General features: G+C 40.8%; 1 protein-coding gene and 1 pseudogene across 3 annotated transcripts in view; both read right to left on the reverse strand.

Annotated features, from left to right (window-relative positions):
• The window catches only part of ANO6 (anoctamin 6), a 232,682-nt gene that overhangs the window by 98,685 nt on the left and 106,098 nt on the right, over positions 1-27,899 (reverse strand). The window lies entirely within an intron of this gene.
• On the reverse strand, positions 12,274-13,741 carry LOC138437360 (mitochondrial fission factor pseudogene; annotated as a pseudogene).

Raw genomic sequence — 27,899 nt, forward strand, 5'->3', positions numbered from 1 at the left:
AACGTTTCCGCAAATAAACCCTGCAAAACCCAAATTGGAAGTCCTATTTCACAATAGAGGCATCTACTCCTAGAGTTTAAAATGCAAATGTTAAATGATTTGCCCAAGATCTGGATACAAAGCAATCAGATTGTTATCTTTGCTCAAACTCTTGTTTACGTATAATGATGCTAGAAACTTGTCTTATAGCAAGTGATATTATCTGACTGTATGCGATTAAAAAATTCTAGAGAATTTCCATACCCTCTATTCCTGCCCTGACAGGGTTGTTGTTTACTATGAGATCAGAGAGTATTCCAGGTTTATTGGCATTAATGGTCTCAACCGTTACAGAAAGCAGGACACAAAAAGCCTTACTGTCTAACAATGATAGTTGAGGAATTACATTATGAAAAATAAAAAATATTAAAACACTCATATAATTAAAGAGCAACTGATATGTGAATGTGGAAAACACATGTGGCTCTCTATAGTCCTTAAGACTAGCAAAAGAAAGTAGTTAATTCCAAGAAGAACACAAAAGACAAAACAAACTTAATCATAGCAGAAAACTAAAATGAAAATACAGGATTTTCTATTTTTCAGTAAACCTTGGATCCTTGCCCATAGCAAGTTGTAGGGAAACAAAAATTTAGAAGCAAAAGCCTTTATGTGAATATTTAGATCCCATGAAATCTAGAACATAGCGAAAATTTATTTATATGCCATGTAGTTATAAATGAGGTATCAATATATTCTGGTGTTTTCCCTAACTGTAGCAGAGTCCAGGCAGATTCAAGGCATAAGAATTCGTGGAACATTTTTTTCTCTCTAAACAATTGTGCAAAATTAGTGCAAAGGATAGCAGAGACTTGATTAATTTTTATTCCTTTTATTCAGGCCACCTCCTTGGCCCAAAAGAATACTTGACAGTGAGAAAACACAACGTACAAAGAAAACTGCCAAGAACTGCAGGCGTGGAAGGCTGAATGCTGAAGGTGGAAGATTAGTATTATGAGAAGCAGGGATGGGAGTAACACATTCGTCCCAGGGGTTACTTCCACTTTCACTACCAGGAGTATGGAGAAGTAAACACATGGATGGACAAGGGAGCCAAAAGGAAGTCAGTCAAGTCAACGGCATGTTACGGGGATTAGTGAACATGTTTTTGATGAGACATTCAAGAATGTGTGGGCTTCCCTAGTGACTCAGATGGTAAAGAATTCGCCTGCAAGGCAGGAGCTACTACTGCTAAGTCACTTCAGTCGTGTCCAACTCTGTGCAACCCCATAGACAGCAGCCCGTCAGGCTCCCCCATCCCTGGGATTCTCCAGGCAAGAACTCTGGAGTGGGCTGCCATTTCCTTCTCTAAGACTCAGGTTTAATTCCTGGGTTGGGAAGATCCCCTATAGAAGGGAATGCCTACCTCTTCCAGTATTCTTGCCTGGAGAATTCCATGAACAGAGGAGCCTGGCAGACAAACAGTCTGTGAGTTACAAATGCAAGTTGGACTTGACTGAGCGACTAACACTTTGACTTCACTTTTCAAGAACGTGTTGAGGGGAAAGAAGTGCAGTGGAAAAGTTACTCATTCAAGGAGGAGGTCCCTGTGACTACAATTCTGTTAGAGTCTAAGAATATCCCGTGTTAGTGACTCCATGACAATCAGGGGAAACTCAACTCAGGAGTGACCCAGAATGACATCTGTGCAAATTACACTGTCTCCTTCTCCACTCAAACACACTATCAACTTCTGAAGGCTGGTGGCCAGTTCTTGTTCACCCTGAGTTCTCTGCTGAGTCTTCGCATTTAGCAGGAGCTCGGTTTGCTTTTCTCCTAGGAAAAAATACCTTTCTTTTCTTCCTGATGATAAAAGTAATATATACTCAATAACAAAAACATTCTGAACATACAGAGAAGTATAAAGGAATAAATAAAAGTCATATGTAATCCCATCTCCCAAAGAGGAGCCAAGCTTGTCAATATTTTGGATCTCTCTCTCACACATACACACAAACATACATGTACATTCACTAAGAGAATACCATACTATATACACTGTTCTAAAAACACTCATCACAACCATTTATTTAGCTTGATATAAAGGTCTACACCATCATGTTTAATAGCTGCAATACCATCTAAACAGTTCCTCCACTGATGAACATGTACAAGTTGCTTCCAATTTGTTGCTTTCATAAACTGCTGCAAGGAGCATCTTTGTACATACGTATCTGTGTACATGTTCAATGACTATTTCCTTAGGCTAAATTCTACAATATTTTAAGTTTTGGAAGTTTTCTGAGATATATGTTGCCAAAACATCATCCAAAATATTTATAAAAATGAACACTTCCACCAGCAGAGAATGAAGTGCCTTTCCCTCACTGGATTTCATTCTTTCTCACTTTCCCCATGTTAGCAAAAAAAAATTTTTTTTCATTTTCACCTTTTAATTAGAGAGCACTAGTACTTTGGCAACCTCATGCGAAGAGTTGACTCATTGGAAAAGACTCTGATGCTGGGAGGGATTGGGGGCAGGAGGAGAAGGGGATGACAGAGGATGAGATGGCTGGATGGCATCACTGACTTGATGGACGTGAGTCTGGGTGAACTCTGGGAGTTGGTGATGGGCAGGGAGGCCTGGGGTGCTGCGATTCATGGGGTCACAAAGAGTCGGACACAACTGAGCGACTGAACTGAACTGAACATTTTTATGGGTACTGCCCAGCTGAATTACTGCTTTTCTGAAATGTCAATTACTATTCTCAGCTTGGCCTTCCTAGGTGGTGCAGCGGTAAAGAATCTGCCTGCCAATGCAGAAGACACAAGAAATGTGGGTTTGATCCCTGGGTTGGGAAGATCCCGTGGAGTAGGAAATGGCAACCCACTCCAGTATTCTTGCCTGGAAAATTCCATGGACAGAGGAGCGTGGTGGCCTACAGTCCATGGGGTTGCAAAGAGTCACACGACTGAGTGCGCGCGCACACACACACACACACACACACACACACACATTCTTGACCTAAGTGAACTATCTTATTATTTATTATACATTCTTGACCTAACTATCTTATTATTTAATCCCTTTCCAGTAGGTTCTCTTGGTTTTTACTCATGAGATTCTAAAGACCACACTGTAAGTAAATGCTAATACCGAAGCAGACCATACAGTTACTTCCCAAAAGAAGAAGAGAGAAAGACTCTAGGGCACTGTCTACCAACTCTGTCCTCAACAGTGCTGATGTGTTTTCTGAAATGTAGACATTTAACTGGAATGTGTGAGAGTAGTTTGCGAAGGTCACTGCCTCCTGGATATACTTTCCATTACAGTTTATATGCCTCCTATGCAACTACCAAATATTAGTATATATTTTGATTTATATTCTTTAGACTATAGAACTTACTGCTTATTTAGTTTACAAATGATTTCTCTTGCTGGTTAAAAACTGATGTACAAATTCTTAAAAACAAAAAAAGACTTGCGATTTTATATCTGTAAATGACTATAAATAGTTTCCAAACAGTGCAATTGACTACTTTCAGTGATTTCCCCTCAGAAATATATGTAGTTCATTTATAAATAATATTAGATTGTGCCATGAAAATGCTGCTACTGCTGCTGTTTCTTTTTGTGTTGTTATATTGATAAAGGAATGTTCATATGCCAATGGCTCCCTAGTTTGGTCTATGTATTTTGCCTTTGTTTGCCTGTGTTAAAATAAACTCTGGAGTTCTATTATTAGAACATCACGTTTCAAACACAGGATGAGGGTGGAGGCATAATCCCTCAGGCATAACTGTGGTTCAATATTTCCCTCTAGCCTCTGCCAAGGAAGCAGTAGTTTTAGCAAACAGAGTTCCCTATGTTTTTAAATATTACATTCTTAAAATTTATGAACCAGGCTAGAGGAAATAATGAAAATAGAACTATGACATGACATTTACAATAAAGCTTCCTTAAAAGGAGTTAAGCAACCAAAGCAGATAATAAGCTTTCCACAGTGGGAAGATGCTTATTAGTTTAGGAGCCTTCCCAGAGCGGAGGGACTCTGAGTGAACTTTTCCTTATACCCACAGTTGCAGTTGGGGTTGGGATTTGCATTAGCCCAATTTCAAAGTTGTTTTGCTTTCCTGTTTCCCCACAGGCAATCCACCATTTTTACAACTTTCGCTTAGCCATCCGTAAAAGTGATCTGCAGAAAACAAGAGGAAAAAGTAAAGGAAAAGGAAGAAAAGGAAAAGAAGAGGGGAAATGTGGAAAAGTCTGGAGTGGCTGTTTTCATACTTCCCCTTTTCCAGAAGAAACCATCATCTGCTTGCACTGTTCTCATCCGGTAGTGGTAACATTAGAGAAACAAATGTGCGTGAGATTAAGCTGTAAGATAGTCCCAAAGGAAATGGCAACCCACTCCAGTACTCTTGCCTGGAGAATCCCATGGAGGGAGGAGCCTGGTAGGCTACAAAGAGTCGGACACGACTGAGTGACTTCACTTTCACTTTCATGATGAAACAAGACAAGTGTGCAATAGGACGTTTTTAAGAGAATGATTATCTTCCTGGAGGCTGACCTCTAAAGGTTTCGATATCCCCTAAGTTTTACTATTCCATTATAGATTTAACAGCATTCCGATTATCTTAAACTTTTTTGAACCTACTAACATTTTCAGTTTGTGTCACCTCTCAAGGAAGACTATGCAATAGATTTTCCATGCAAGCAAAATGGCTGTCCTAAATAACATTTTTTGATCTTTAAGAAATAGCTCCCAATCTCATATTCTGGAATCAGTTAGAACAAAAATAATATCGCTGTAACCAAATCCTTCATGACTTAATGGACTAGCATACTATCCCATCTATAATTTTAAGATCCTTAGACTTAACAATAATTTTAGCTTGACTTTATTACCATAGGTTTTCCTCCACCTACTCTCTAGTTCCTCTTAATTAATCTGATTTCAATAGCATACTTAGTTTCAGTTTTTGGAAAATTAAGTGGCTATGACTCAGAAATATTAACTGTTAGGCTAATTAATACACCAAATCCACAGTTGTGAACTGCCCCCTCTTTTCTCAGTCACCTGAATTGCATGGGGCCTGGGTTACCACTGATATTTCATGCTTTTGAATGAAAGCCAATCTCATAAAACATGAATATGATCTGAGAATAAACAGAAAAGGGAGTTTCAAGATACTGCTCTTCAGATTTTTTAGCTGAAGAAGACACATAAGGTATAACTGAGGGTGTAACTAAGGCAACAGGTGTTCACCTCCTCACCAGGTTCCCATGAAATTCTTCTGCAGACTCCCTCAAAATGACAATCCATCATTCCCAGAGAGCTCTTTCTCTTCCACAGGAGGTTTCCCTGTGCCGTCTAAGAACGGCCCTGAGTTATTTTTGGCTGCTTAGGGTTTGCAGCACAAGCGTCCTGTCATCCACTGTGACTCTCCTATTGGACTGTTATATCCCCATGTCACAACATGTGCCTTGGGCATAATCTTCTCGGACCATGTCTCTGGGAATTGATGTTTGCAACCTCATTCATAGCAAGAGGAAGAAAAACAAACCAGAGCATCTGGTGCCCAGCAAAGCAAGGACTGTGCCAACTCCTGTCAGTTGGTTAATGCTTTATAAAGATAGTATTTTTCCTGTTGTAACTCAAGACGCAGTTTACAAGAATGGCTGCTCTTGGTGCATCAAAATGAGGATGCAGAGATGTTTCCAAAACAAAGTTAAAAAACTCAAGTGACTCATTTAAAACAATGGCACAAAAATCTATTAATTGACTACAGATAATAAATAACATCTTAAAAAATCCTCCTCCCAATCAATTATTGGGACGTCTTAAGAAATAAAGTGTTCTGAGGAAATGAGTAATCAGATGAACTTTACATCAATTCAAAGGTTACTTTAACCCTTTTGTGCTCAAAATTTCCCCAAATATAGTACATAACATATCTGATCTTTAGAGAGGATACTGAACACAACTACTATTACTACGACTATATTATTATTAAGGAGGTAAAAATGAAGAGAGAGCTTCAATTAAAAATAAAAAAACATGGGTTGTGGTATCTGGCAAGGCTGGGTTCAAATCGCAACTCAACTATATACAACTAGCTGTGTGCCTCTGTGTATACATTTTATCTCTTTAAACTGAATTTATTTACCTGTAAAAAGGGGGGAAATCATAGAAAGAAATTCAGGGTTCTTAGGAAGATTAAGTGAGATGTGCATGTAAAGCAACAAAACAGAGCCCAGAACATAGTAAAAGCTCAATAAATGTGGGATCTTGGTGTTCTTTACTTAACATGAAATAGTTCTTCATTGACTACTTAATTGATTATGTTAAGTGCATTCACATACTTTACAGTCATTATGAACTTTCACCTGCATCTTGCTGTTTCTCTCTGCTTCCACTCAGATTACATAGTCTCTTCTTTTGTTATGAATTTACCAGTTTTTAATAGGTATTCCACTACTCTTTTATGATAGTGATATACAGCTATCATAGATATACTGCTTATATCTGCTTTGGGCAACCAGATTAACCAAATTTGTTGACTTTCTTTGAAATGGTCGTGGTGCTTTGGTTTTGGATGTCAGAGGCTTTTTAGCTTTCTTCAGATTCTGAGTAAATTGTGACTGAGGCAAAGGGCTCCATCCCAGAAACGAGTAAAATATGGTAAGAGTTAACATATTAATTCCCTTATCCCAGTCTCTTTCAAAAGAGGTTCTATGATATCTGGCATCAAACAGAATGAAAATAGTAAGATTAATGAATTGTAAATAGAGACAGAGGTGGAAAAAAAATGAAATTCTGCCATTTACAACAACATGGATGAACTGAAGAGAGCATTATGCTAAGTGAGACAAGTCAGACAGAAGAAGACCAACACTGTATGATATCACTTATATGTGGACTCTAAAAGTAAAACAAGACCAAACTGCCAACATCCACTGGATCATAGAAAAGCAAGAGAATTCCAGTAAAATGTCTACTTCTGCTTTATTGACTATGCTAAAGCCTTTGACTGTGGGAATCACAGCAAACTGTGGAAAATTCTTAAAGAGATGAGAATACTAGACCACCTTACCTGTCTACTGAGAAACCTATATGCAGGTCAAAAAACAACAGTTAGAACCAGATATGCAACAACTGACTGGTTCAAAATTGGGAAAGGAGTATGTCACGCTGTATAATGTCACCCCTTTATTTAATTTATGCAGAGTACATTATGCAAAATGCTGGGCTGGATGAATCACAAGTTGGAATCAAGACTGCTGGGAGAAATATCAGCAACCTCAGATACACAGATGATATCACCATATTGGCAGAAAGCAAAGAGGAACTAAAGAGCCTCTTGATGGGGGTGAAAAGAGGAGTGTGAAAAAGTTGGCTTAAAATTCAACATTCAAAAAACTAAGATCATCCCTATCTGGTCCCATCACTTCATGGCAAATAAATGGGGAAACAATGGAAACAGTGGCAGATTGTATTTTCTTGGGGTCCAAAATCACTGCAGACAGTGACTGCAGCCATGAAGTTAAAAGACGCTTGCTCCTTGGAAGAAAAGCTATGACAAACCTAGAGAGCATATTAAAAAGCAAAGACATCACTTTGCCGACAAAGGTTCATATAGTCAAAGAAACAACTGATGCTTTCAAACTGGAGAAGACTATTGAGAGTCCCTCGGACAGCAAAGAGATCAAACCAGTCAATCCTAAAGGAAATCAACCCTGAATATTCATTGGAAGGACTGATGCTGAAGCTGTACCTCCAATCCTTTGGCCACCTGACACATAGAACTGACTCACTGGAAAAAAATCCTGATGCTGGAAAAGATTGAGGGTAGAAAGAGAAATGGGCAACAGAAGATGAGATAGTTGATGGCAGCACCAACTCAATGGACATGAATTTGAGCAAATTCTGGGAAATAGTAAAGGGGACAAGGATGCCTGGCATGCTGCAGCCCATGGGGTCGCAAAGAGTCAGACACGACTTGACAACTGAACACAACCGTGAATACAACAAAAAAGAAAGTCATTCACAGAGAACAAACTAAATGGCTACCACTGGGGAGAAGGAAGGGAGGGAGGCAAGACAGAGGTAGGGGATTAAGAGGTACAAACTATTATGTATAAAATAAATAAGCTACAAGGAAATACTGTAAACACAGGGAATATAGCCAGTATCTGTAAATGGAGTAAAACCTTTAAAAATTATGAATCACTGTGTTGCATACCTCTAATATATAGTATTATACATCAACTATATCTTAATAAAAAACAAATAAACATAGATGGAGAATCAGGGCTATCGAACATAGGAGGAAGAAATGTGCTAACCACAGGAACAATTTTAATTGTGATTTTAACAGGACATTGGCACAAGGCCTCCTGGCAGCAGAGCAAGAAGGAAGTGTGTTCAGTGATACAGTCCTTGTTATCAGAAAAAAGGAAGCATCTGATTTTTCAGGGAGGAGAAAGCTTCATGTATGATCTTACACAGAAACACCCACTTTTTATCCATTTTCCTAACAATGTCCTTGGCAAGGAACTGGGATTATAAAATACAATATACTGGTAACCTTTTGACTTTTTTGTCTTTAGTTCTCATATTGCTTCTACTTTTGAAGCCATTAGTCTGCACTTCACTTAGTTTCTTCTATTACCATCACCCTAGCCCATGCTCAGGACCTTCGCTAACTAGATCACAATTAATATCCCAGTTCATCTCCTAGTATCCAGTTGTCTTGTCTGCCAATTCAGTTTATACACTGTCACTATATGGATGTTCCTGAATCAACACATTCAAACACAGATTCAAAAACCTTGTTACCCACAATGTCCTCTGGAGAAAGTGCGAACTTTTCAGATAGGTATTCAGATCTCTCCTAATCTGATTCATCTCACACTGTATTTACTGTCACTCTCCATTCCTAACCCTCCACCCAACCATGCTTTCTCATCAGACTTTGACTGTATCAGGCTGCTTTCTGTCTCTCCTCCTTTGCTCACATGATTTCCCCTCTGGAAACCCCTTCCGTGCTTCTTTCCACTGATCCAAATCCTAACTTTCCTCGAAGGTCTAGCTCAGTTCTTCTCTCACAAAGCCTTCCTAACAACTGGCTTCATGTTTCTTTCTCCAGCACCAGACTACTGTTCGTGCCAATGGATGTGGGTTCTGTGGACCTCTGGGGATTCCTGAGACCCTCTGAGGGGGCCCATGAGGTCACAAGCATTTTTATATAATACTAAAATGTTATTTCTTTCTCTCATTGTGTTAACATCTACAATGACGGTACAGAAACCAGCACCATAGCACCACTCAGCAGCGGCACCAAACCGTGCAAGTCATCGTGCTCTTCACCACCACCAACTCACAGTCTGCAGGACAGACTCTACCTCTCACCTCTATATTGGCCATCCTCCCTTCTCTCTCCCCACTGATACCCACTAGTTTGTTCTCTATATTTGTGAATCACTTCACCCAGGAATGTTCTTCATGAAGCTGAAACAATTACTAACTTTATGAAACCTTGATCCTTGAGTACCTGGGTTTTTAATATTCTGTAAAGAAATGGAGGTACTCATCAAGCACTCCTGCTGTGCATCAAAGGATGACGGTGGTCTTCAGGAAAATCGCCAAGCAATTTTTGAGTTGTCGGGTTTTTCCACAGACCCCACTTTCACTTGACAGACAACTGACACAAAATGCAGTTATCAAGCCTGAGTGTTTGGCAGATATTTTCCCCAAAATGAACAAAGTGAAACTGTCATTTCAAGGAAAACAGCTGACAATATTTGTTGCTAATGATAAAATACACGCTTTTGAGCAATTAACATATTAGAATTTAAGACAACTTGTATTTGCCACTAGGAACTTGACAGGTTCCCAATATTTAATGGATTTTCTGTTGAGATTGATGAAATGGAGATTGGAGATATATATATTTTTATATTTTATCATGAAATGGATCACAATTTGTAAAAGTTAGTTAATTCAATGAACCAATATTTTCCAACTGCCCTATGCACAATGATAAAATCATGCTTGGATAAAGATTCAATCAAAATGCAAGACAGACTTCACCTCCCACCCCTATGTTAGCCATCCTCCCTTCTCTCACCACTGGTAACCACTAGTTTGTACTCTCTATTTATGAATCTGCTTCTTTTTTCTTTTATTCACTAATTTGCTGTATTTTTTAGTTTCCACATATAAGCAATATCATACAGTATCTGTCTTTCTCTGTCTGACTTACTTCACTTCAGCAAAATACCATCCAAGTCCATCCATGTTGCTACTATGCCTTAGCAATTGTAATTAATGTTGCTATAAACATTGGGGTGGATGCCTCTTTTCAAATTAGTGTTTTTGTTGCTTTCAGGTATATACCCAGGAATGGAATTGTTGGGTTATATAGTAACTTTATTTTTAGTTTTTTGACAAGCCTCCACACTATTTTCCACAGTGGCTGCTCTCACCAATAAGATAGGAGAGTTTCCTTTCTCATATCCTTCCCCACATTTGTATTCCTTTTTTTTTTTTTTTTTGATGACAGCCATTCTGACAGGTGTGAGGTGATTTCACTGAAGTTTTGATTTGCATTTCCCTGATGAATAGTGATGTTCAGCATCTTTTTCTATGCCTAGACAGCTACTCGTAAACTAATGAAATTAGAACATATTTTAACCCCATACACAAAAATTACTCAATCTGGATTAAAGACCTAAATGTAAGCCTGGATACTATCAAACTCCTAGAGGAAAATACAGTCAGAATACTCTTTAAAATAAGTTGCAGCAATATCTTTTTGGACCCATATCCTAAAGCAAAGGAAACAAAAGCAAAAATAAACAAATGGGGCTGAGTTACACTTAAAAGGTTTTCCCAAGGACAACCTACTGAACAGAAGATATTTGCAATTGATATGACTGATAAGGCATTAATAATCAATATATATAAACGCTCATACAACTCAACATCAAAAAACAAACAATCCAATTTAAAAAATGGGCAGAAGAAAAGAACAAACATTTTTCCAAAGAGGTAATGCAAAGGACAACAGGCACATAAATAAGATGCAAGACAGGCTTTTAACACACAAAAGCTCATTGAAATGGTTTTGCATTCCGTATCACATGCGATGTTTAAGAACTAATACTTGTTGAATTTTAATGTGGCATCAAAGAAGAATATTGACATTGACCTAAAAAGGCTTTAAAATACTCTTTTCTGTAAGGCTGCATCTATGTCATATACTTCAATCAAAACAACATACTACAACTTTTAAATAAAGTTAAAAGACTCAAATAGAAGAAACAGCTGTCTTCTCTTAAAGAGATCTGTAAAATATATAAAATAATGCCACTCTTCTTACTTATTTTTGTTTTAGAAAAGTCACATTTCATAAAATATTTTCATATGTAAAAAATTTTCATATTTTGAGTTACTTATGGATTGTTTAATTATTTTTTCAGTTCTAATACTATCAATTATTTAATACAGATAGATATATCCATGTTAAAGATGCTCTTGGGGGTCAATATTTTATTAAGAGCATAAAGTATAAGAATATAAAAAGTTTAGAACTGCTGTTCTATAACATTCATTCTGGCTCTTAATTTTACATTATATAAATTGCAATCGTATGATACCATATAGAGTATGTGAAGTCACTCAGTCATGTCCGACTTGGCGACCCCATGGACTATACAGTCCATGGAATTCTCCAGGCCAGAGTACTGGAGTGGATAGGCTTTCCTTTCTCCAGGGGATCTTCCCAACCAAGGGACCGAACCCAGGTCTCCCGCATTGCAGGTGGATTCTTTACCAGCTGAGCCACAAGGGAAGCCCATATAGAGTATAATGCCACCTATTTTTATGTATACATACTATAATTTTAATTGGATTATAATGTGAAGGAAAAGAACTGTTTTTAACCTGTAACAACTAGTAAAGTAGGCCAACAGATACTTGCTGAATTGCCTTGAGATAATATAGTCAAGTCAAAGTGTTTAACAGACAAGGCTCATGCCTTGTCAGTTTCCAAAGGCTGTTCCAGGTGGTCTGGAAAATTTAAGATTATGCTCTATCCCAATGCAATTGTCAGCTACTATATTCCATTAACATGTTTTTGTTTGTTTGTTTTTGGCCTTACCATGTCGCTTGTGCAATCTTAGTTCCCCAACCAGGGACTGAAACTGTGTCCCTGTGGCAATCAAAGTGCAGAGTCCTAACCACTGGATCTCCAGGAAATTCTCACTAACATTAACCCTCACTGACATTTGTTTGTTAAGTTTGCAAATTCTTTATATTTCCAGCTGTTGAGACAATATTTCTGAGAGCTGAGGTTACCTCTAGTGGCGAAACCAGAGCCAGCTATTAAGCAGCCAGAATGCTACAGTAATTGAACACATGACCCGTTCTTTTAGCCCGTTTTTTGTTCTCTTCCAGAAGTTGTAGACGTCTATTTAGCTTGATTATCTGTAGTCTTAATGAAGCTGCATCTGCAACTGTCATGTCTTCTGAAGTTCCTTCAATCACTGCATCTATATTTGAAATGCCATACCTGACGCTGTCAAGATGAGGATTAGAAGTGGCAGCAGCAGACCCACCACGCAACACAGGTATGGAGTCAGATTTGACCAGCTGTTCATTTTGGCGAACAGCATTTTCACTCATAGAGCATTCTCTTTTTAGCCTGCCAACTGCACGGATTTCTTCATTTTGAGGGGCTGGAGCAGGTCTTTCTAAATCCAGAAAATCTAGCAGTCTTTCACTCAGAGTAAGCACAGGAGGCGGTGTTTTTAGAGCCAGAGGCTTAAAGGGAGTTGACTGTATAAAGTCAAGATCTGCTGGTCTTGAAAATGGAATGTCTTCATTATTTCCTGCTACCACAATTCTCTCTGGAACTTGCATAATTACACTAGCATTTGAAACTCCTTGAAATCCTTGTTCCAGGTCAGCGTTTGGTGGTGCTACGTTTGATTTTTCTGGGACCCTCATTCGCTGACTAATACCTTCGGTGTGTTCCATTTCATACTGAATTCGACTAATTTCCGCCATCTCAGCAGCAGTGGGAGAAGGAAAGACTGCCCCGCTCACTAAATGTGTACCAGTTACTGCTTGCTCTTTGGCACTATCTGCTTCTGTGCTTCATAGTAAATCCATTAACTTGCCTCAGTATGCACGTGCTGGATTTAGAGCCACTTTTGCCCCGCTGGGCCCGCTGGAGGGTCCCCGGCCAGGGCTGCCGCCCACCGGCTCCTGGGGTACTCCGGTGGCCGGTCTCAGAAGCCGTTGGCCGAGCACACGGAGGCCCCCCGGGCAAATCACTGGCCGGAGTTGCCCACAGCCGGTGGGGAAAGAAAACCCTCACTGACATTTTGAATGACTATGTTGTTCCGTCCAAGTATTTTCCCCTATCTCTACACCTGTAGTTTCCACCTCCTAAATTTCCTTGACTCCCTCTCCATGATTCCTGACTCTTCATGGAGCCCTTTCCTGACCTTCCTTGTAGCTTTAGTCTCTCTCTGACTTTCTCTCTGAGCACCTTATACTCATCTTTAAATGTCATCTCTCACAATTTTAATTGTGTAATTATTTGATTAATGTCTGTCTCTCTCACTGGAATATATGCCCCAAGGGATATTTCAGTGAAATTTCTCAACTGTATCTATTTTACAGGGTTATAGAAATATTAAGTGCATAAATATTATTAATTAAATCAACTGAAATTAATTAACCCTTTATCCTATGGCATTTAGTAATATAGCTAAAGCATCAGGAGGAAAATTTTATTACACATCACAGAAGAAACAAATTGATGTGTTTTCTCTTTTTAGACAAACTGCTCAGAAAGTAGATCATGGATGGCAGAAGTGTGCACAGGGGACTGTGTGAGTCCCGGAAAGAGAGGTGGCAATGCTTCTGTGAGGGGCAAGAAGACAGGGACAGGCTGAATCCGCATGTCAGACGTAAGCGGCTGGGAAGATTCTGAGGTTTCCAGCCCAAGTGGCTGAAAGGATGGAGATTACTTTTACCAAAATTCAAAAAGCTGGAAGAGAAATACAATTAGAGGGGAAAGATTATGAATCAGTAAGATTTCCAAGTGGAGATGCCAGGGGTCTGGGGTTGAGAGGAGAGAGCTGAGGCTGCAAGTATAAACTTGGGAGGTGTTAACACAGAGCTTTTCACCGAATCTGAGGAAGTGAGTGAGAAGAGTGGGTGAGTCTGGGTGAGCTCTGAGGACATGGGACAGATAGGCGGGGCTTGGGTGAGAGAGGAGCAGATAGTGGGAAGGCAGAGAAGTGGTGGGAAAGATGGAAAGAGGGGCAACCACACGGTAAACTGACTCCCTTCTCCCCCTTCCCACTTCCTCTGTCTCCCCACCCACCCCCGCACAGGGACTGCCAGGGGAGGCTGCTCACTGGACAGCTTATGTTCTGTTTCTCCTTCTCATGCCCCATACATACTCATGCCACACTGATCTCTCTCCAGCTACACTGTTCAATACAGCAGCTACTAGCTGCATGGGGTTGTTTAATTTACCTGAATTAAAATGAGACGGAATTACATATGCAGTTCCTCTGTCTCACTAGCCACTTCCAAGTGTCTCTCCCATGACGTGTGACTAACTGGACAGCACAGACACAGAACAGATGGAGAGCGGGTCAGTGCTGCCCCTAGACACAGCTCTGTCTCCTCAGTTCAGAAGTCCAGACCCTCAGCTGGAGACTGCCACAGTCTACCCTAAACTATCTTTTTTATTTTTTTTTTAACTTTTGATTTTATACTGGGGTATAGCCGATTAACAACGTTGTGACAGTTTCAGGTGGACAGCAAAGGAACTCGGCCATATGTACACATGTAACCATTCTCCCCCAAACTCTCCTCCCATCCAGGCTGCTGCATGACATTAAGCAGAATTCCCTGTGCTATACAGTAGGTCCTTGTTGGTTATCCATTCTAAATACAGCAGTGTGTACCTATCAATTCCAAACTCCCTAACTATCCTTTCTCCCCACTCTCCCTCCGTGGCAACTATAAGTTCACAGAACTAACTTTTTAACTTCATTTTCTTCCACTTCCCTAGATCAACCTTGTGCTGGATACAAGCTGAGCATACCTCACTCTCTTCCACTTTCATTTCTTGACTTAGGCCATACTATTTGGATACCCTCCAGTAATATATCTACCCAGATGGTTAGGTTTATGGATCACCTTGCCTGGGTTCTGTGCCGCTGTGCTTAGTGGCCCAGTCGTGTAGGACTCTTTTTGACCCTATGGACTGTGGCCCACCAGTCCTCTGTCCATAGGGATTCTCCAGGCAAGAATATTGGAAAGGGTTGCCATGCCCTCCTCCAGGGGATCTTCCCAACCCAGGGATCGAACCCAGGTCTACCACGTTGCAGGTGGATTCTTTACCATCTTGAGACACCAGGGAACTTAAGCAATCAAACACAAATCTAAGAGTTGCTATGAACTTATTTTGTAGATGTGGTTAACTGATGTGGTAATCAGATTACTTTAGGGAATAGAAATTATTCTCAATGATCTAAGTAGGACTCATGTAGGCAGGCCTGGCTGGCCTTAAGAAAAAAACAGAGGCTTCTCTGAGAAAAAGAAATTCCGTCTCTAGACTGCAGTGTCTGCCCCTACCCAAGGGTTTCCAGCCTGCCCTTCCTGCCTCTGTGCCCCACAGATTAGAACCCACAGCTGTGGAAGCAGCTTCCTTGAGATAAGTCTCTGTAATAAATATTTCTCTGTATGTGTGTATTAATATAGATACATGCATGTACATTTGTGTATATACATGTATGTGTATGTGTGTGTGCTAAATTGCTTCAGTTGTGTCCAACTCTTTGCTAACCTATGGACTGTAGTCCACCAGGCTCCTCTATCTATGGGATTCTCTGGGCAGGAATACTGGAGTGCGTTGCCATTCCTTTCTCCAGGGGATCTTCCCAATCCGGGAATAAGCCTGTGTCTCTCATGCCTCCTGCATTGGCAGGCAGGTTCTGTACCACTAGCACTGCCTGGGAAGCCCATACACCCATACAGATATAGCCAAACACATACATACATACGTATGATTACACGTGTGTGTTTGTGTCTAGATATTCTATGAGTTCTGCGTTATGGTAAAACCTTGACTGGTACAGATTTTAGTACCTGATAAAATGTACTCTTCAAGGTTGCAATGCATACCACCTTCTTCAAAAAGACAAAACTGATTTTTCAAAGACAATGATTCTAGACCTGGCTGCACATTTGAGTCAACTTTGTAAACTTTATATAAACATACTCAGGTTCTGTATATAAACATAGACAAGAGCAAGATGAGTACATGAAGGGGGAGCTTGGGCGTTCTTTTTTTTTTTTGCGTTCATGTTTTAAAAGAGTTTCTCCAGCAAGTCTGACACACAGCCAAGGTTGAGAACTACAGTCCAAGCTGAACTCCTCTGGCACCTTTGCTATAAGTGCCACTGAAAATCATCAAACACAGCACACCGTCTTACATTCTTTTAACCAGCCAACCAACCAGCATCAGTTACATGATTTAACATCTGTCAGATAATAATACAGTGTGCAGGGCATACAGGCAACAGTATACCCACTCTTGGTCTTAAGGGCAAACACTGAGATATACAGCTTAATATTATTCTTTGAAGCACACTGATTAATGAATTATTATGTGATGGAATAAATAAAAATTTTACTGCAATATTTAGAGAAGCTGATAGTGGTTATTCAAAACAGTGCATAATTTAGCTCTTATTTCAACTGAAAACTCTATCAGCAAGTGTTAATAAATGCTCTCTATATGTATTTATTAACAGACTGTACTGTTGGTATTTGTGATACTGCCAGGCATGATTAATTCTCAACCCAGAGATCGTTTGGTAGGCTCCGAAGTGTCTGTGACTACTTTCTTAACAGCAAAAGCTACAAATGCTCCTGTGAGCTCGCTTTAAGGAGAGCAAAACCAATTCCTGAGATCAACACAGTCTGATTTAATCTGCAAGAGCAGGAGGAGGGTTTGGCTGGGCTGAAGAATGTGGGTTGGGGCCACTGCAAGATGCTTTGCCAATTCTAAGTCAATCCATAAATGTTAGATAAGACTTCTCACTGTATTATTATTTTATGAACACACTTTTCAGATAGCTAAAATGCTTTTCAACCCCTGTGCAGTCACTGAACGACACTCTTGTGAGAAAACCTACTGCTGATTTTTCTTTTATACATTCAGAAAACTAAGATCATGGCATTCAGTCCCATCACTTCATGGCAAATGGATGGGGAAACAGTGGAAACAGTGGCTGACTTTATTTTTCCGTGCTCCAAAATCACTGCAGATGGTGACTGCAGCCATGAAATTTAAAGACGCTTACTCCTTGGAAGGAAAGCTATGACCAACCTAGACAGCATATTAAAAAGCACAGGTATTACTTTGGCAACAAAGGTCCGTCTAGTCAAGGCTATGGTTTTTCCAGTGGTCACGTATGGATGTGAGAGTTGGACTGTGAAGAAAGCAGAGCACCAAAGAATTGATGCTTTTGAACTACGGTGTTGGAGGACTCTTGAGAGTCCCTTGGACTGCAAAGAGATCCAACCAGTCCCTCCTTAAGGAAATCACTCCTGGGTGTTCATTGGTAGGACTGATGTTGAAGCTGAAACTCCAATACTTTGGCCACTTGATGCGAAGATCTGAGTCATTTGAAAAGACCCTGATGCTGGGAAAGATTGAGGACAGGAGGAGAAGAGGACGACAGAGGATGAGATAGTTGGATGGCATCACCAATTCAATGGACATGGGTTTGGGTGGACTCTGGGTGTTGGTGATGGACAGAGAAGCTTGGCATGCTGCAGTTCATGGGGTCACAAAGAACCAGACACGACTGAGCAACTGAACTGAACTGAACTTATACTTGAGGAGACTGAGCTTCTAAAAGGAAAATCAACTTTTCCCCCAAGGGCCTGACAGCAGAGCTGCGAAGGGATGGAGGGCTTCCAATCTCCTGGAATTCCATCATGCTTAGTTTCCTAGGGGTGATTTTAGGACTTTCTTTTACAAAAAAGAAAAAAAGTTTCAAAAAAAACCACTTTTCAAAGTTACACAAGTGCCTCCTCTCATTCACCTCTCTCAACTTTCTTACTTCCTCTTTCACAAGACAGTTTATTTAGTTTACTTGTTAAAAACACTTGAGGCTCATGGAAGTTCATGAAAGGGTGGTGATACCATTAGCATCACTAAAGGATCTGTCAAAACTTTCACCGTGTGTTTTTATTCTCATGGATTTGGACGTCACAGTCAAATTTTACTCCGGCTTCAAGTATGGCCTTGACTTGATTTGTTTTAATTCATATTAACATTGTAAAGATCCATATTATTGGTTTGTCCATTATAATTAATGAAAATTCTCTTCAGTAGCCATTACAATCTGTCAGATCGCATTAATCTACATTTCAAAAAGTGACTTGGGAGAAGGAACTGTAAATACATTTTCCTTTTTTGAAGGAGCCATTAGGGTTTTCAGGGTAAAAGCATATTTATAGTTGTTGTGTTGTTTTTTTTTTCCTCAAACCAGAGACAGACTTAAGGAATATATTTGAGACTTAAGAGTAAAAATGCACTTTTTATTATTATTGTTGAAATAAGAAAAACTAGTTAAGTATTAAGACTTCAGGAATGAAAGAATTTTAAATCCTCTTTCCAAAGCCCTTAAGCCTTCCAAATTAATGAAGAGTTCAAAATGCAGGAGGGTCAGCTACAGCTGAAATCTCACTGAGCTCCTCTTTTCAATTTTCTAGGAATCCTGTGAATTCCTATTGTGTTTACATTTCCACCAAGTTCTGTGTTTCTCTTTAAATTTTTATTACAACTTTTTTACATTAGTGCTGTTTTTTAGGTCATGGCACGGTCAGGTCATTTACTGGCAGACTTTTCAGCTTTAACTCAATTCTTTTGCTTTTGTGGGCTTTTCTGGCCATTACTGTGATCTGCTTCTAGATGACTTATAATCAAATGAGTTCCATGGTAAATACTGCTATCACATCTTTGTTCAGAATGCCCAGGGCTCCCTGCTTTCCTCATGCATGTTTTTGTCAAATTAATTTTGACATTCCCCAGATAACAGATAGCTTGCTGAATTTCAAATGGGATGCACTGTGGGAGAGCAATTCACAAAGCATTTTATAGTCAAGGGCTTCTGAAAATGGAACTAAAACCAGGTAGAATGAACACTGTTCTGTGAAGGAAAGGGTTTTAATTAATTATGTAATTTGGCTGCTGATGACAATAGGTTGAATTAAGGAAATAAAAAAGAGAACAAAAGTGACTCAGATGCATCCATGAGCCAAATGTAACTGGCTAAGTGGTACGTTCCCAGAAACATCCTCTTTCCCTCCTTCCCCACTTTCCATCAGCTACCAAGTCCTGCAGCACATAAACCACGCATGCCCTTCCTTTCCTTCCCTGCTGGCTTGGCCAAGGATTCATCATCTGCCGAGACCATCATCCAGTCTGTCCGTTTGTGAACAACTCCAAGGTAGCTCAATTACGAGACCATCTTTCTCCTGAGATGAAATCTGTCTGCCTATGTATACCTTTTATCCCTAGGTTTTCATACCATATTTTGCACTATCATCCACCTATTACCACTGTCAAAATAGGTACCTGCTGTCATCTTCTTGCCTGGGTCAGGATCCACCACCAGGCTCATCTTTCTCCTCTCAATACATTTTCCCTTCAAATGGAGCACCCAGATGGGGAGGTGGCTTCACCAACACTGAACAGAAGAAGTCTAGTAATTTCTTGGTTTTGGACAGATAGGTATGAATGCAACCCAGATTCACATAAAATTTCTGACATCGTTATTACATGCTCAATTCATACTGAGTTTAATTACAGCCTCTTCATGGGATCAGTTATTGGCCTCAGCTCTTGTGATCTTTCCTTAGGCAACTGGTACTTACGAATTAGGAGCTGGAGCTGACTTTAATTCATATTGATTTTTGTCTCCTCTAGAAATTGATTTCCATCCTTATTCCGCAGTCTTGGCAAGATCAATTGCCCAGATAAGCACACTCTCACTAGGCCCACATTTCTTCAATCTGTATTTAAAAATGATTATTTTCCCACACACCTTGCTAAACTCAAGACACACAATGTCTGCAGCTTTCTCCTATTCTAAAAGCCTAATAACGCCCATGAAAAAAAAGAAAAAAAAAAGCAAAGAAAAGGAACATGCTGTCAGTTTGACATGATTCATTTTTATGACTTATTTTTACTGTTTTACTGAACTCAAGTTGGTTCCTGATGACCTTTTCTTTTAACAGTCACAACCCATCTGCTAAAAAAAAAAAAAAAAAAACAAACCTCAGCTGTAATATGCCTGGAGATAAATGCTCCAGCTTCAGTGTTTCCACTTATCAGATATAGTCCACCATGCCCAACTTCCACCCAACCCCATCCCTTTCTGACGACTGTCACATTTGTCCCTCTTTCTATTCTGGCACCTGTCCTGGTCCCCATATGACCCCAAGATTATCAGCTGTGGTTCCATGAAAAAATTTATAAGCTCTTTTAATGCCCTGATAGATACATAATTTTTCTAGTCAGGAAGCTTAAACTGCTTTGGAATAATTGTATTCCTTTCTAAAACTGTCTAGTGCGGTGTGGGCTTCTATAGCCCCATACTAGAACTTGAGCCATTTCAATCAAAAGATGACCTTCATTAGCAGAAAAGACAAAAGTAGTCATTTAGAAGCTGATGAGCTCTTTTCTTCTGTGTCATCGTGTACCATTAAATTTTCTTCCTCAGGTGCGGGACTCCTCACTGCTTCTTGAGGGTTTAACATAACTCAAAGTCTGTCCTTCTCTCTTTCATGATGCTAAGCATTTGTTCACAGGCCTCAACTCACTCACTCACTCTGCATCTTAGTTTTATTTGCCCTGCTTTAATAATAATGGAAAAAAATAAGGTTGGAGTATTCCAGAGGATCAGTGCTAATGCACAGAATGAACACTTCTTAGCACTCTGTGTTCAGCTGCGTTTAGCAAGTCTGGCCTGGCTGGGTATAGAAGCCCACTCACGATTGATGACTGTTTCTCTGGGAAAATACACTCTGCATTCCAAAGAAGTGACTCGGAAAGAAATTTCTCAGATGTTTGTGTCTTGGACTGCCTTTTGCTCCTAGGCCCCAGCTTCTGAATCAATCACATAAAACATATGAGTAGATCCTCTTCCTCCAGATTCAGGAAAAATACCATCACTTTTTTTCTCTTGAATGCACAAAAAGCTTTCAACACCGAAATGCCCTGTGAATTTCTACCACAGCAAATGGACCAATTTAGGAAATCTTACTAGTCTATTTACCGTTGATCTCCTTTTCCATTTTGACCATCCTTAGACCAAATTAACATTCCTCTGTTTGGGTGATATCCCCTCTTTTTAAACGGTTTTTTATTTGAGTAAAGTTGACATACAATGTTGTGTTAGTTTCAAATATATGGCAAAGTGAATTAGTTGTGTGTGTGTGTGTGTGTGTGTGTCTGGCTTCCAAGATGGTGCTAGTGGTAAAGAACCTGCCTGCCAATGCAGGAGACACAGGAGACCCAGGCTCAATCCTTGAGTCAGGAAGATCCCTGGGAAGAGGGCATGGCAACCCACTCTAGTATTCTTCCCTGGAGAATGCCAAGATCAGAAGAGCCTGGAGGGCTACTGTCCATGGGGTCACAAAGAGTCAGACACGATTGAAGTGACTTAGCAGGCACATATGCATATATATATATATACACATACATATACACATATATACACACCTTCTTTTTCAGCTTCATATAGGTTATCACAAAATTGTGAGCAGAGTTCCCTGTGCTATACAGTAGGCTCTTGTACTGTGTGCTAAGTCACTTCACTTGTGTCTGACTCTTTGCGACCCTATGCACTGTAGCCCACCAGGCTCCTCTGTCCATGGGATTCTCCAGGGAAGAATACTGGAGTGGATTGCATTGCCCTCCTCCAGGGGATCTTCCTGACCCAGGGATTGAACCTGTGTCTCTCGCATTTCCTGCATTGGAAAGTGGATTCTTTAACACTAACACCAGCTGGGAAGCCCACAGTAAGTCCTTATTAGTTATCTATTTCATATATATTAATGAATATATGTTAATCCCAATCTCCTAATTTGTCACTCTCTGCCCCATCCCACCCCAATATCCCCTTTAGTAACCATAAATTTGCTTTCAATATTTCTATTTCTGTTTTATAAATAAGTCCATTCGTATTATTTTTTATTAGATTCCACATGTAAGTGATACCATAAGGTATTTATCTTTCTCTGATTTACTTCACTTAGAATGATAATCTCTAGGTCCATCCATATTGTTGCAAATGGCATTATTTCATCCCTTCTTTATGGCTGATACGCCATTGTATATATGTACCCCATCTTCTTTATTCATTCCTCTGTCAATGGACATTCAAGCTGCTCCCAAGTCCTGGCTATTGTAAACAGTGTTACAACAAACACTGGGGTACATATATCTTTTCAACTTACAGTTTTTTCCTGGATATATGCCCAGGAGTAGGATTCCAGGATCATATGGTAGCTCTATGTTTAGTTTTTTAAGGAACCCTCCATACCATTCTCCATAATGGGGATATCAATTTACATTCCCAACAACAGTGTAGGAAGGTTCCTTTTTCTCCATACCCTCTTAGCATTTATTGTCTGTAGACTTTTCAATGATGGCCATTCTGACCTGCGTGGGGTGATACTTCACTGTAGTTTTGATTTGCATTTCTCTAAGAATTAGTGCTGTTGAACATCTCTTCATGTGATTTTTGGCCATCTGCATGTCTTCTTTGGAGAAATGCTTTTTTAGCTGTGCTTTTTTTTTCTCCTTTAGTTTAGTGAACTTAGTGCCATAAAGCTACAAGGCAAAGCCAGTCTGTTTCTTCATTTGCAAAAGGCACAAGAGAATAGAAATACTTGAATGGAAGCTTTATTCCCAGTCTTCCCAATCCTGAAGATCTTGGAGTCTGAGGCAGTCTTTGGGACTTAAGTTGGGTTTCTCGGGATTTCCAAGGAAGACTTTGGACTGACCATAAAATAAACCATATTCTCTCTCAATAGACCTAGCACCAATTCAGTTGCCTCAGGGTCATTTAGACCAGAAAAAAAAACAAAATGAAGTCTGGATTTGGGGGGAGAGTGCAGGAAATAAAGATGAAAATTGATCCTTGAGCCTACTTTGAAACAAAACTTGACCAACCATTTTGAATCAAAACATGGAAACAAAACTCTGTAGACTCAGCTGACTCTGATTTTTCCCCTCACAGCATTCACACCTCAGGGACAGAAACACTGAGTTTCCTGGTTCTCTGTTTCACTTCGAGATCATCACTCTCTAGTGTTCTCGGGGGAAAAAATAGCTCCTTTTAGGTCCATGCAAGTAGAATATACCCCCAGGCTTTCCTAGAGTCTGGCATCCCCTACTTCTTAGCTAACTAGTTCAGAGCAAATCTGGCCCCAGCTCACATTGCCCCTCTCTGTTCCAGGTCCCCCATCAGACCAGAAGCACATCTGCATCTACAGATAAGACCAGCACACAGCGGCCTCTCAGTAACTGGACTCTTCATCTCCAATGTCCTTCTCCCTTTCATGTATTCTCCGCCAAGGTCCCACCCTGGGCCTTGTCATCATTTGAAACATTTTCTGTTCCAAAGTCACCTACTCAAGAGCCCCTCTTTCTGAAGACAACAACATCTTCTCATTTCACAGTGACCACAGAGGTCCCATGACTTTTTCTAATTAATCTGCTGATCTTCTTTTTCTTCCTTTTTCTTAAGGTTCCATAACCAGGTCATCCTTTCAGTAACACTCTTACCAGAAGTCTTTCCCTCAAGGTCACTGAGCAAAGTTCCGACTCTGGCTAAAGCTGGCTATGTGCTTTCTCGGTGTCTGAGTGATGCTGGAGAGAAGCCGTAGCAGGGCAGCTTGGCATCATCATAAATTGAGGGTCCTTGGCCCCACATGGGTCTTCAGAAAGCCTAGCACTTTTTCCTCAGTTTCTGCAGGTCAGCTTGGTCCCCAGTTCTCCACAAGTACTTCAAAATGCTGACTCCTCACACTTAATGTTCTCTTCACTCTCAGCAGCTGAGAATTGAAACAGTCAGATGGGAACCCCCTCAGCTTCTCCCCATCAAAGCCGTAAACCAGCATCAGCCCACCGCCCCTGTGCCTCAGGAGACAATGCCCTTCCTGTGGAATGCCGACTCCTTTACATCTACAAACCATCCACGGCCATCTTCAAAGTTGTGCTTTCCTCTAGAGTCAAAAGTTCCTCACACGTGGATCCTTCCTATCAACATTAGAACCTGTTCAAGTTTCTCCTTTTGACAGAAAAAAAAAAAAAATCCCTGGCCTTCATATTCTCCTCTAGTTCTCTGAGCCCTTCAGAGTCAAACCCCTTCCTTGAAAGAGAGCTCGGTATTTTCTACCTCCTTTTCTCCTTCTCGTTCCATGATCTGCCCTAACATGGATTATAGGAGCCATCTCCACGCTCCCGAGAAGCAGCTCTATCCGAGGACACCAGTGACCTCAATGCCTTTTCCGTATTCATTTCACTCAGTTCAGTTCAGTCGCTCAGTTGTGTCTGACTCTTTGTGACCCCATGAAGCGCAGCAGACCAGACCTCCCCGTCCATCACCAACTCCCAGAGTCCATCCAAACCCATGTCCATTGAGTCGGTGATGCCATCCAACCATCTCATCCTCTGAGGTCCCCTTCTCCTCCTGCCCTCAATCTTTCCCAGCATCAGGGTCTTTTCAAATGAGTCAGCTCTTCGCATTAGGTGGCCAAAGTATTGGAGTTTCAGCTTCAACATCAGTCCTACCAATGAACACCCAGGACTGATTTCCTTTAGGAGGGACTGGTTGGATCTCCTTGCAGTCCAAGAGACTCTCAAGAGTCTTCTCCAACACCACAGTTCAAAAGCATCAATTCTTCGGTGCTCAGCTTTCTTTATAGTCCAACTCTCACATCCACATAGGACCACTGGAAAAACCATAACCTTGACTAGACAGACCTTTGTTGACAAAGTAATGTCTCTGCTTTTTAATATGCTGTCTAGGTTGGTCATTTCACTCAGTGGCTCTCAAATGGGAACAGTTTTGTTTCCAGGGGACACTGAGCAATGTCTGGAGCTATCTGGCTGGGGAGAGGGTCCTTTGCATCTTGTGGGCAGAGGCCAAGGATGCTGTTAAGCATTCTATAATGCACAGCACAGCCTCCACAACAAAGAGAAATCCAGACCAAAATGTCAGTGGTGTTGAGGTTGAGAAATCCTGAGATGACGACCCCTACACAACACCTTAAACGACTCACCACTTCATCTGTTTCTTAGCTTCCCTCTGGCCACTCTCCAGACTTCCTTTAGCCTCTCCAGTGCTCTCCTTTGCAGCCATCTATTGATTCTCGAGTCACTGCCCCTTATTCCTTGGAGACTTAAGCCCTGGCTCACTGTTACTTCTCCAACACACTACTCCGGACATAATTCTTAGGGATTTCTCTCTCCACAAATGTAATCCTTCCCACACCCTTTCCCTGTGGCTCTACCCTTCCTCAGCCATGCATTCCTGAGCTCACAGCCCAGACCTGTTCTGTACCACTTACTGCAACTCCTCCTTCAATTATATACATCTGACTCTCCAACTCCAGCCTCCTATCTTTCCAGTTCACTCTTCAATACCACCAATTCCGAAAATTACCAAACCCCACTACAGACTAAATCTATTGATCCTACTGTCTCTTCTTCCTCATGTGTGGTCCTCTACTGTTACAAAGACCCTGCAACTCTCTCATCCTGGTCTTGCTTTGCAGAACTGACCCTCAAATAAGTTAAATCAAATTCTATCTACTCCACACCTGCTCCCCCCAAGCTGGACTTGAATAGGAAAAACAACTGACCTCAAGTGGGCTCTTAGGGCCGCCAGGCAATCATGTTCCATTACCCAGTGCATTCACTCTCGGATGACTGTCTCATAACTTCTCTCTCTTCAGACCTCTTCATCTCTTTTCTTCCTCAACCTTAGCTAGGCTTTGTTTCCCATTTCATTGGTAAATGGGAAGCAATCAAGTAAAAACTTCAACAAGCTCCTACTAGTAAATCTACTGAACTGTTCCACCTGGGCCCCAACAGGCTGGCCTCCCTCCTGTCCCTAAGAATAAACTGTCTCTACAGCTATGGGGGGACACCCACCCCACCACCCCTTCTTGCCCTCTCAAGGTCATCATTCCAGAAATTCTTCCTCCTCACTCCTGTCTGATTCACCAGGGAAGCTCTCCCAAGGGTTACTCCTGAGAACTCAAATGTTGACTGCCATATCAGTAAACAAAGGATGTTCCATCACATGGCAGCCTCCTGGACAGTGAGCCCTGAGGGAACTCGGGATGGAGACAAACTGCCCACTGCCAAGCCCATCAGACAGGCAGCTGCTGCAGATACCCCTGATGGTGTACCTGAGGAGACGCAGGATGAGAAAACAGAGGATACAGGCCCCAGGGAGCTAAGGTGCATATCAAAGGGGTAATTTCAGTGAGCCCAGACTTACCTTCTCTTACATAAAAAAGCACTTTGTTGCAGAAACTTCTGTATATCTTTGCTTGCCCCCTTGCCTCTTCGGAGCAATAAGAGTTATTTGAGTTGCTGTCTCCTGGGCTTGAAGTCTTAAGAAAGTCCACCGAATAAAACATAACTCTCAACTGATGGGTTGTGCTTTTTTTTTTCTCCAGACAACATCCTCAAATAAGTTCCCAACTCAGAGTAAAACCGAAGTGTTTGGAATCACCTGGAAAGTCCCCGCTAGCTACTATTCTCACCACCCCTCACTCTACTCCGGTCACACTGACCTCCTTCCATTTCGTCAAACATTTCACCAACTCCCACATCAAGACCTTTGTTCATGTACTTCTGTCTGCCTGGGATGCTCTTCATCTAGATTTCCAAGGAGTCTGTTCCAGCACCCCTGCTTCAGGTCTTTCCACTCATCACCTTCTCAGTGAGATATGCTGGATACCTTGCTGAAAACCATAACCAACTCCCTCCACAACACACACAAATAATCCTTCTTTCTCTGAAGGATTTAGTATCATGGGACAGGCTATGTATTTTATTCATTTTGTGTTTTATACCTGCACTACCAAAACGCAAGCTCCACACATGCAGGATGCTTTCTGTTTGTCCACCATAGTCCTTAAAATAGTAGATATTAAATATATATCTGTTTAATGAATTAATATCTTAACTCTTCAGGGTCACATCTATCTTCACCTAGTTAAAGACAATCAAATTTGAATTTCAGGAAATCAATTATATTTTCTATTAGTTAGTGGCATGCTCAGTCATGGTCGAATCTTTGCAACTCCATGGACAGTAGCCCATCAGGCTCCTCTGTCTGTGGAATTCTCCAGGCAAGAATGCTGGAGTGGGTTGCCATTTCCTTCTCAAGGGAATCTTCCTGACCCAGGGATCGAACCTGTGTCTCCTGCATTGCAGCTGTATTCTTTAACCACTGAGCCTCCAGGGAAGCCCTAGTAGTAGTATCCTCTCTCAAAAAGAGAATGCAGTTAAACAAGACTCCAAATGGCATAAGTGCTCTTCCCACATCCTTCTCTCTGCATAATCATGAGTGCTGAACTAAGGGAACATATCTGCTCCACTTTAATTCTCATCTTCCTGAGACTCTTTGTCTTTTCCAAATTCTGTGGTTTCTCATCATCTTCCCTGATTTATCCTGTTATAATCCTATACTCTTTTGCCAGTCTAAACTTTTTTGTATTACTTATGCCAAATCTGACAGAAGCTAAACAAAGGAAACATCATCAACTGACATGAGATAA

The sequence above is a fragment of the Ovis canadensis genome, chromosome 3 (assembly GCF_042477335.2).
Source record: "Ovis canadensis isolate MfBH-ARS-UI-01 breed Bighorn chromosome 3, ARS-UI_OviCan_v2, whole genome shotgun sequence".
NCBI classification, from domain to species: domain Eukaryota; kingdom Metazoa; phylum Chordata; class Mammalia; order Artiodactyla; family Bovidae; genus Ovis; species Ovis canadensis.